The 12,012-nt window shown below is 33.6% G+C and overlaps 1 non-coding gene and 1 pseudogene across 1 annotated transcript; one reads left to right on the top strand and one right to left on the bottom strand.

Moving 5' to 3' along the window:
* Window positions 1-1,405: 1,405 nt before the first annotated feature.
* Window positions 1,406-7,290, top strand: LOC103343644 (uncharacterized; annotated as a pseudogene).
* LOC148917000 (small nucleolar RNA R71) lies at window positions 1,875-1,983 on the bottom strand. Its single transcript, XR_016127560.1, has one exon. It is a non-coding gene; the product is annotated as a small nucleolar RNA R71 (small nucleolar RNA).
* Window positions 7,291-12,012: the final 4,722 nt, after the last annotated feature.

The raw sequence follows: 12,012 nt of genomic DNA, 5'->3' as shown, positions 1-12,012 counted from the left end.
TTTTATTCTCACCAACTGGATTTATGAATTTTCTATATTAATTTGGTGAACTTATTAGGTGAATTTATCTTCCGTAGGAAGTTGGAAAGCCAAAAGATGAAGACATACATTTGTCCAAGTTCAAGCTAGGTGTGAAGAGAATTGCTGGCATATTTAATTGAAGAATTGATTGTGGGATTATTGTGATTATAAAGAGAAGTAAAGAGGGAGAAGAGAAGACAAAACCGTTGAAGCTAAAGAGCCTATTTTATGTCAGCCATTTAACGCCCACTTACCTCACCGTTATTTCTTTTCCACTAACTCTTCACCATCAACACATGTTTAATCCAATTAATCACTCAATTAGACCCTTCATCACCTACCATGAATGTATTAACTTCCCACTCACCTCATTGACTACTATAAATCACCCATCAACTTATTTGGCAAGGACACCCCTACGACAGATTTCTTTATCCATTTAGTTTATGTTTTCTTTTGTAATGAGTTGCTAGAACTCTAGCTAAGGCTAAAGGGAATGTTCTTTGAGTAAGTTTGTGAATTGTTCTTTAATCCAATATACGGTATGAATTGCTAAATTCTTTTATTTTTGTTGTTCAATATTTTCATATCCTTTTATTTTGATTGATGTTAAGTGCTATTATCTTTTCATGAGTTCAATTATATTTTTCTCATTGTTAAGAACTGACTTGGCATGCTTTTAAATTAAAAGAGTAGATATTAAGCAACTCCATTTTCTGAACAATCATTAATAAAGATTACATTGAAAAATTAAATTGGTTTTAATTTCTTTATCTTCCGGTTAAAGTTCTCAATGATGATTTTAGTCGAGTTATAATTTGAATTAAAGAGCATGAAACATATTTTGTTTAAAGAATTGAACCTTGATGCCTCAGCATTTCCATTATTGATATTACATTTTTAAACTCAATTTTCCACAACAATCAAATCAAATTACTTTTCCATTTTGCTTGTCACTTTTATTGTGGTACGTTTAATTATTTCTTTGTGTGCAGATATTTGCCTACCTGCTCCTTGAGGATACGATACTTGGACTTCCAAGATTATTACTACGTGTGACTACTTGCACTTGGGTAGACGCAACAAGTTTTTGGCGCCGTTGCCGGGGAGCAGTGAAGCGAAAAGTAGCACAAGGAAATTCATTGTTAAGGTTTGCGGTTTTAGTTTCCAAAGCTAATTCGGTAAGGCTTATCAAACTCAATTTTTCATTTCTGTTTTTATTTTTGTTTGTTTTTGTCTTAGTTTTTTTTAATATTAAAAAATTTAAAAAAATTAGTTTAGATTTTATTTATTTATTTGTTACTTCTTTATTTTGTTTATGAGATATCGTGATTGGTTTGGTAGATTTGCAAAGAAACCTCAATTTGACCAAATTTCATCACAAATGGCTGAGAATAATAATAATAATAATGCATTGGAAGGCCCCCAAAATGATGAAGATAATCATAGTGTTCATAATGATGAGAATCATAGTGTTCATAATGATGAGAATCCACTTGTTAGGACATTACATGATTATTTGCATCCTGCTCGTACAAGTGTGCCATCTTGCATCATTTTTCCATTGAATGGTCAAACTTTTGATTTTAAACCGGGCATGATACAACTTTTACCAACTTTTCATGGAATGGAATCTGAAAATCCATATTCACATGTGCGTGAGTTTGAGGAAGTTTGTGGAACTTTTCCAACACAAGGGTGTAGGCTTGATACAGTTTTGCTAAAACTTTTTCCATTTTCACTGAAAGATAAAGCGAAAACTTGGCTTTATTCTCTAAGGCCAAGAACAATTGGAACATGGCTTGAAATGCAAACTGAATTTTTCAAGAAATTTTTCCCAATTCAAAAGACAAATTCTTTGAAAAGACAGATGACCACATTTTCTCAAAAAGATACTGAGTCTTTACCTCAAGCTTGGGAAAGATTTAAAGATTTGTTAATGTTATGTCCTCACCATGGTTTTGAAAGATGGAGGGTGGTAAGTCATTTTTATGATGGTTTAACACCTAAAGATCGACAATTTATTGAGATGATGTGCAATGGAAATTTTATGTATAAAGATCCTGAAGATGCTTTTGATTTTCTTGATGAAATTGCAGAGAAATCTCAGATTTGGAGCACTCCCAACACATTTGAGCCTAATTCCCAAAAGGCAAAGTCTTCCATTAATCCTTCTAGCGGCGGTATTTATCACCTTAAGGAGGAAGATAGTCTCAAAGCTCAATTGGCAACAATGGCTAGGGAAGTTGAAACTCTAAAATCAAAATTGCCTCAAAAAGTTAATTCAATTGCAAGTCAAGAAATTTTTGAGATTTGTGAAGTTTGCGGGGTCATGGGACATGTAACAAAAGAGTGTCCAACACTTCCAGCTTTCAGAGAAATGTTGCATGATCAAGCAAACTTTGTGAATCAATTTAAAAAACCATCCACTTTTTCTGAAACTTATAATCCAGGATGGAGAAACCACCCAAATTTCAGTTGGAGAAATAATACTAATAATAATGTGCCTCAACAAAAATCTAATTCTTTTTATTATTCTCCACAGGTGGAAGGGCAATCATCGTCATCAAATTTGGAAGATGTTATGAAGTAATTCATACAAAGCCAAACTGCCACAAATCAAAAGAATGCACAAGACATTGGTGAGATTAAGAGCACTCTTTCCAAACTCACTTCTTCACTGTCAATTCAGGAAAAGGGTAAATTTCCTTCTCAAGTCCAACCTAATCCACATGCACAGTTAGAGGTAAATACCCCTTCTTCTTCTTCTTCTTCCTTTAATGAAAATAAGCATGAATATGTGAAGGCTGTCACTACTCTTCGTAGTGGAAAAATAATTGGGAAAGATGATTTAGTAACAGTTGAAAATAAAAAGAATTCAGAAAAATCCAAAAATAATGAAAAAGAAAATAATGATTCTGAAATTGTTAAGTGCCCTTTTCCTGCTCCATTCCCACAAGCACTTAAGGTTGGAAAGAAAAATCAAAATCCTGAAATTTTGGAGGTTTTTAAACAAGTGAAAATCAATATACCTCTTTTGGATGCTATAAAACAAATTCCTTCATATTCAAAATTTTTAAAGGATTTATGCACTATCAAAAGAAAGCACAATGTTGATAAGACCGCATTTTTAACTGAAAATGTAAGTGCAATTCTTCAAACTAATACTCCACCCAAGTACAAAGATCCAGGTTGTCCCACAATTTCTTGTATTATTAGAAATTTTATCATTGAACAAGCTTTATTGGATTTGGGTGCTAGTGTTAATTTGTTGCCTTACTCGGTTTATAAGCAATTGGGTCTTGGTGAATTAAAACCCACCTCAATAACATTGCAATTGGCTGACCGTTCAGTCAAAATCCCAAGAGGTATGGTGGAAGATGTGCTGGTTCAGGTAGACAAATTTTATTTTCCAGTTGATTTTATAGTTTTGGATACTGAACCAGTTGTGTATTCTAATTCTCAAATTCCTGTTATTCTTGGAAGACCATTTCTTGCTACATCTAATGCTCATATAAATTGCAGGAATGGACTTATGCAACTATCATTTGGGAACATGACATTGGAGCTCAACATATTCAACATATGCAAGCAGCCAGCAAACAATGAAGATGACAAAGAAGTTTACATGATCGAGACGATTGTTCAAAATTGCTTTAATTCTTCTTTTCCTTCTGATCCATTGCAAATTTGTTTAGTAAATGGGGATTGTAATTTTGCACAAGATTTTGAAGTACAATATCTTTGTTCTTTGTTGGATTCTGCGCAGGTACAAGAACATAATGGTTGGATACCAAAATATGAGGAGCTGCCAACTATGAGTGATGAGACAAAATCATCAAGAGAAGAAGCCCCAAAGTGTGAATTGAAGCCTCTTCCTGCTGGACTTAAATATGCTTTTCTAGGGAGAAGATGAGACCTATCCTGTGGTAATATCTTCTAAACTAGAGCTTTTGCATGAAGGTATGTTACTTAAAGTTTTGAAAGATCATAGGACTGCTATTGGATGGACTTTATCTGATATTAAAGGTATTAGTCCTTTGGTTTGCACACACAAAATTTTTCTTGAAGAAGATGCTAAACCAGTTAGGCAGGCTCAACGTAGACTTAACCCAACAATGAAAGAAGTTGTGCAAAAAGAAGTACTTAAACTTTGGGATGCAGGTATCATATATCCAATTTCTGATAGCAAATGGTTAAGTCCTACACAGGTTGTTCCAAAAAAATCAGGAGTCACAGTAGTTGAAAATGATAATGGAGAAATGGTACCAACTAGGGTCACTACTGGATGGAGAATGTGTATTGATTATCGTAAATTGAACTCAGTCACAAGAAAGGATCATTTTCCTTTACCATTTCTTGACCAAATTTTGGAAAGAGTTGCAGGGCATATGTATTATTGTTTTTTAGATGGTTATTCAGGATATTATCAAATTGAGATTTCATTAGAAGATCAAGAAAAAACAACTTTTACTTGCCCATTTGGAACTTTCGCTTTTAGAAAAATGCCTTTTGGTCTTTGCAATGCACCAGCTACATTCCAACGTTGCATGATAAGCATATTTAGTGACATGGTAGAAAAATATTTAGAAGTTTTCATGGATGATATTACTGTGTTTGGTGATTCATTTTCTGATTGTTTATCTAACTTGGAGAATGTTCTTATCAGGTGTAAGGAGAAAAATTTGGTGCTTAACTGGGAGAAATGCCAATTCATGGTCACATCTGGCATAGTACTTGGACACATTGTTTCTCACAAAGGAATTGAAGTAGATAAGTCAAAAATTGATTTAATTGCTAATCTGCCTATTCCTAAAACTGTTAAAGATATTAGATCTTTTTTAGGACATGCAGGTTTTTATCGGAGATTCATACAAAATTTTAGTGCAATTGCAAGGCCATTGAATAATCTCTTGGAGAAAGATGCTAAATTTGATTGGAATTATGCATGTCAAGAAGCATTTGAGAAATTGATTAAAATGCTAACATCAACTCCTGTAATGCAGCCCCCAGATTGGTCCATGCCGTTTGAAATAATGTGTGATGCTAGTGATGGTGCTATTGGTGCAGTGCTAGGCCAAAGAAAAGACAAGAAGCCTGTTGTCATCTGCTACGCAAGCAGAACTTTGAATAGTGCATAGAAAAATTACACTACAACTGAAAAACAATTGCTTGTTGTAGTTTTTGCCTTGGAAAAGTTTAGGTCATATATTTTGGGCTCACAAATTGTTGTTTTTACAGATCATTCGGCCTTGAAGTATTTATTGACAAAGAAGGAAGCCAAATCACGATTGATTAGATGGATTTTGCTTCTCCAAGAATTTGATCTTACAATCAAGGACAAGAAAGGAGTGGAGAATGTTGTTGCAGACCATCTTTCTAGGATATCTTTTGAGGAGCCTTATGAATATTTGCCTATAAAAGATTCATTTCCTGATGAACAATTGTTTAGTGTTTCTACATTACCATGGTTTGCTAACATTGTGAATTTTCTTGCTACAGGTCTTATTCCACCTCATTGGACCTCACAAGATAAAAAGAAATTTATGGTTGAGGTGAGAAAATTCTTTTGGGATGACCCGTATCTCTTCAAATATTGTCCCGACCAGGTAATCCGTAGATGTGTTCCTGATGATGAAATATTTAGTGTCATATCTTTTTGTCATTCTGAGGCTTGTGGAGGTCACTTTTCTTCCAAAAAGACTTCGGCCAAAATTCTTCAATGTGGTTTTTATTGGCCTAGAATTTTTAAAGATGTGTATGAATTTTGCAAAACTTGTCCAAGTTGTCAAAAGTTGGGAAAAATTACTCGACGTAATATGATGCCTCTTAACCCAATTTTAATTATTGAAATTTTTGACTGTTGGGGCATTGATTTTATGGGTCCTTTTCCTCCATCTTTTGGTTACTTATATATCCTTGTTGCTGTGGATTATGTTTCAAAATGGATTGAGGCCATACCATGTCGGAAGAATGATCATAAAACTGTTTTGAAATTTTTGAAAGAAAATGTATTGTCCAGGTTTGGTATTCCTAGAGCGATCATCAGTGATGGAGGATCACATTTTTGCAACCGACCATTTGAAGCTTTGATGAAAAAATATGGGATAACCCATAAGATTTCCACTCCATACCATCCACAGACAAATGGCCAAGCAGAACTTGCAAACAGGGAAATCAAGCAAATTTTGGAAAAGACGGTGAATCCAACCCGGAAGGATTGGTCATTGAGACTAACTGATGCCTTGTGGGCATACCGTACTGCATACAAATCACCTCTTGGTATGTCTCCATATAGGCTAGTTTATGGTAAACCTTGTCATTTACCTGTTGAATTAGAACATAAAGCATATTGGGCTATCAAATTGTTTAACTTTAGTCTTGGAGATGCAGGTACCTTGAGAAAACTCCAATTGAATGAACTTGAGGAAATCAGGAATGATGCATATGAGAACTCACGAATTTACAAAGAACGTACTAAAGTTTTTCATGATAAAAATATTTTGAGGAAAAATTTTGAGCCTTCTCAACTTGTTCTTTTGTATAATTCTAGACTTCATTTGTTTCCTGGAAAATTAAGAACTAAATGGACAGGGCCTTTCATTGTTAAAAAAGTTTTCCCATATGGGACTGTTGAAGTTGAGGATCCCAAGAATGGAAATATTTTTAAGGTTAATGGCCAACGACTTAAACCTTACTTGGGGAGATGTGTTCCAGAAGATGAGACAGTTTCTTTGAACGAACTTGTTTACTAGGATTGATTGGACTTCCCTTAGTCCATCTGTTGTATATAATTAGTTTAGAAATTTTTGTTCACGTGCTATAAAAAAAAAAAAATTCTACATTTCTGTTTTTTTGTTTTGTTTTTACACTAACACGTTGCAGGCTTTCACTTTGGATGTCAATTCTCAGGTAATGCTACCCTCTTCTTTTTATTATGCTTATATGTTTAAACATTGAGGACAATGTCAATCTTTGGTTGGGGGTGGAGAAGATGTGTTTATTGTATTATTTTCTTGTTGCAACATGTTAGTTTTCCTTTCATTTTTGTTTTTGTTTTTGTTTTTTGGTTTGGTTTTGTTTTTGTATTTTGTTTTTGTTTATTTTCGTCATTTATTTAAATTGTAAAAAATAAAATATTTAAAAAAACTGAAAAGTGTGAAGAAAAAAAAAATGTTTATGAGGTTAGTGCACTATGTTGTTTGTTTTTCACAGTTTGTCTATGACAAGATTACATTGCACTTAGATTTATTTGATATTCATGAATGATTTTAAGATTGAGAACATATGAATTATATGATAATTATCCCACTTCTGTGTCTTTTTCATTTATTTCTAGTTAGTGGATGATTCATGAGTTATACTTTGACAATTTACACAAGCACACTAACACCTTTTGTGGGGTATAAAGTTAAAAACCAATTGTGCTTAATCTTTTGTCTTTGGTAAACTTGGACGACCTTGCTTTTGACTCATCTTGGTTTTTATTTTAAAAAAAAAAAAAAAGGGTTCATGAAATAATAGTGTTCTACTCAAGCTTCTACTTAGTAACCGGGCCTCTTGCCTAATCAGCAGTGAGTGTTTGCGTCAAACGGTGAAGTTCTGGGTGTGAATAATTTTGTGTGGCTAGTTTAGTTTCGTAGCCTTTTTAACTCGAGTTAGTAAGCTCTTAGGGGTGTCTCTACACCTAGTGCCTTAAAGCCTTTTTGGTTTGAGAGTCGCTAGCCTAACACTCGCTATATGGGTTAATTAGAAAGCTTAATGGAGCTAAGCATTGCACAGCCCACATAAAGAAAAAATAGTATATTAAAAATAAATAAAAATAAAAATAAAAACCTTGGTTTGTTTCTCGCAAGGGAGTTCAACAACTTTTGAGATCAAAAGGGTGGTGTGATTGGAATTTAGCTAATGCCACTCAATTGTGTTGGTTCACTTTACACCAAAGGAAACATGTGAAAATTTTGCTAGCTAATTATAAATGATTTGGGACTTCGAGGTGGGATTAACTTGAAATGTTAAATAAGTGTTCTCTCTTTTAACGTTGTTCATGAATTGAAATTTGGACTTTGTGCTTTGTCCTTTTTGTTGGTGACAGATGTTGAAATTATTTTCCAAATTTTATTTTATTTCATGTTTCTGAATAATTGTGCTAGCCTCATACTTGATGTTTGTGGGTATCATCCCTGGAAACCCTCACGAGACTACAACTCGTCCTTTAGGGGTAACCTAAGGGTTTAAAGGCTTGTTGCATACGCTAAATGCAATCGTATCCCGCGAAAGTGGTTTAGCTGTTTTATTTGTTTTTTTGTTTTTTGTTTTTTGTTTTTTATTATTATTTTTTGTTGTTGTCATTTTTACTTAAATTTGAGTTTCTTTTAGTCACTTGAATAGCTAGGGACTAGCAATAAGCTGGTTGGGGGTTGTGATGAGAGTCTCAAATTACATCTTTTTACTATTATTTTGGAGACTTTATGATATAATTTTGGCTTAATGAATATAATTTCACTTGTTGTTACATTTTATTCTCACCAACTGGATTTATGAATTTTCTATATTAATTTGGTGAACTTATTAGGTGAATTTATCTTCCGTAGGAAGTTGGAAAGCCAAAAGATGAAGACATACATTTGTCCAAGTTCAAGCTAGGTGTGAAGAGAATTGCTGGCAGATTTAATTGAAGAATTGATTGTGGGATTATTGTGATTATAAAGAGAAGTAAAGAGGGAGAAGAGAAGACAAAACCGTTGAAGCTAAAGAGCCTATTTTATGTCAGCCATTTAACGCCCACTTACCTCACCGTTATTTCTTTTCCACTAACTCTTCACCATCAACACATGTTTAATCCAATTAATCACTCAATTAGACCCTTCATCACCTACCATGAATGTATTAACTTCCCACTCACCTCATTGACTACTATAAATCACCCATCAACTTATTTGGCAAGGACACCCCTACGACAGATTTCTTTATCCATTTAGTTTATGTTTTCTTTTGTAATGAGTTGCTAGAACTCTAGCTAAGGCTAAAGGGAATGTTCTTTGAGTAAGTTTGTGAATTGTTCTTTAATCCAATATACGGTATGAATTGCTAAATTCTTTTATTTTTGTTGTTCAATATTTTCATATCCTTTTATTTTGATTGATGTTAAGTGCTATTATCTTTTCATGAGTTCAATTATATTTTTCTCATTGTTAAGAACTGACTTGGCATGCTTTTAAATTAAAAGAGTAGATATTAAGCAACTCCATTTTCTGAACAATCATTAATAAAAGATTACATTGAAAAATTAAATTGGTTTTAATTTCTTTATCTTCCGATTAAAGTTCTCAATGATGATTTTAGTCGAGTTATAATTTGGATTAAAGAGCATGAAACATATTTTGTTTAAAGAATTGAACCTTGATGCCTCAGCATTTCCATTATTGATATTACATTTTTAAACTCAATTTTCCACAACAATCAAATCAAATTACTTTTCCATTTTGCTTGTCACTTTTATTGTGGTACGTTTAATTATTTCTTTGTGTGCAGATATTTGTCTACCTGCTCCTTGAGGATACGATACTTGGACTTCCAAGATTATTACTACGTGTGACTACTTGCACTTGGGTAGACGCAACAAGGCATTGTGCTCATACCTCGACCTGACTTTGAATCCTCAGAAATTGTTGTCGTGCTGCTTGGTTCTGTCTCAGCAGATGAAACAAACTTCATCTTCTTCAAGGGCTTGTCTTGAGGAGTTACCATTCCAAGCTCCTTACCTCCATTTTTTTTGGAGCCAGAGTACTTACTTTGGTCTTGAGAAACCATGGTTACAGAATAAACAAACTTGCAAGTGAAAATATTTCGGGAAAAAATTAGAACACAAACGACGGTTATTTATAAACTACGACGTATGATAAGATTTTACACGACGTAATAACATAACATCAGACGTAATAAATGTTTAAAGAAGAAACAATATAAATGTTTAAACAACGACGAAACAATATTAAATAAGACGTAATAAGAACTTATTACGGCGATATTTACACGACGTCGTGATATTCATATTAACACGACGTAAATATTAATATAACGTCGTGTTATGGATATTCACACGACGTGAATAATAAGCTACCGTCGTATTTATAAGAAACCAAAAACATTTTTCTTTCTCTGTGAATGTTTGATTGCAGGTTTAATTTCTCTGAAACATGGTTTTTGTTTTTCCTAATTTGATAAAATACAAAGAAAAAAAGCTTTGGCATCTTTTTATAGACGACGGTATCTTAGTATAACGTCGTGGTATGAACATTCACACGGCGTCAATAATAAGATACCGTCGTCTATATAAGATACCAAACCCTACTTTCTTTCTCTCTGTATTTTATCAAATTAGGAAAAACGAAAACCATGGTTCAGAGAAATCAAACCTGCAACTAAACAAGCAAATAAAAATTGACCGTCATTTTAAAAACAACTTAGATCAATTTTAAGACGACGCTAGGACGACTGACGAACCGTCGTGGTCTACATATTTAACCACGTAAATACAAAGCTACCGTCGTCTTATTTAGTTGAATTAGTTGTGTTCAAAGTTGAAACTTTCCCTCTCTTTCTGTGTATTTTATCAAACTTGGAAAGAATAAAAATGATTTTCGCCAGAAAAAAGGTAAAAAGATTTTCAAAACAAAAACAGTATGAGCATGCAAAATAGCAACAAAAATAGTGAGAAATGAAAGCTTACCTTTTGCGTGCAATGAAAGCTTTCTCTCGGATTTTGGTGTTTAAGTTCAGAGGCGACGACGAAGACAAGAGGAAGACGATGAGATACTCTGACAGTGCTCGACAAGGAAAAAAGACGAAAAGTTTTCTCTGGGAGATTGAAATTTTTTCTCGGGTTTGGAAACAGTGCATGTGTAAGTCAGGTAGACGAAAAGTTGTATATGTATACAAACCGTTTCATAGTAATAAGACGAAGGTTTACATAGAACGACGACGTATTAATAGAAAAACTACGACGTTAATTTGAACTTGTGACGTGGTACATAAATACGACAGTAGTGTTGTAGGTACCGCCGTAGTAAACTCCTAAATAAAAGTCGATAACTCAATATCTCGCGTCATGGTAGAAATATTTAACACGATGGTTGTTTTAAATTTACGACGTTTATTTTTATAATATACGTCGTTTTATTGTAATACACCGACGTGGATAACACTAAACTAAAACGACGTATTATTTTTTTCACGACGTGGATTTGTTTTTAAACGTCGTTATGTGTAATATAACCGACGTGGATTTTATTTTATTTATTATAAATATAATTTTTTTCCCCTTTTTCTTATAGTTTATTTTTCAAAAACAGTGCCTTATAGATATAGTTTTTTTTCCCGAGGAAATTAATATTCTAGAATTTGTAAAGTTTCTTTTCTAGGTGACTGATTTAAATCAAATAAAAATATAAAACAACGACTGTTTTTGTTATACCGTCGTTGTTTCTTGTCGTCTTAAGTAAGAATAAAACGACGTAATGTATTTGTTACCGACGAGGATTATTTTTGTTAAACGTCGTTATGTGTAATATAACCGACGTGGATTTGGTTTTTTAATTATAAATAGGGTTTTTTTCCACGGGTTCTTTCAGTTTTAGTATTCGATTAGGGTTTCAACTTCTTCTTGCCCCTTTCTCTGTCTCACCTCATCTCTTGGGAGGCAATTGTTTGAATGTTGGTTATCTGTGGCTGATTGCAAATCTGATTGCAAATCACCAATTTTCAATAAATTGTCTCTCTGATTGCAAATCTGTGGCTGCCGTCGTGAAGTTTTAGGAGGCAATTGTTTGGATGTGAATGTGTGTGTGCGTTTGTGTAGATACACAAACGCACACGCATCATTCACTTCCAAAAAATTGTCTCTCTGATTGCAAATCTGTGGTTGCCTTCATGAAATTGTAGGAGGCAATTGTTTGGATGTTGATGTGTGCGTGCGTTTGTGTAGATACA

This window comes from Prunus mume, linkage group LG5 (genome assembly GCF_029339155.1).
Source record: "Prunus mume cultivar Tortuosa linkage group LG5, ASM2933915v1, whole genome shotgun sequence".
NCBI classification, from domain to species: Eukaryota; Viridiplantae; Streptophyta; class Magnoliopsida; order Rosales; family Rosaceae; genus Prunus; species Prunus mume.
The sequence above is the reverse complement of the archived record's forward strand: the minus strand, read 5'-3'. Positions and strand labels throughout refer to the sequence as shown.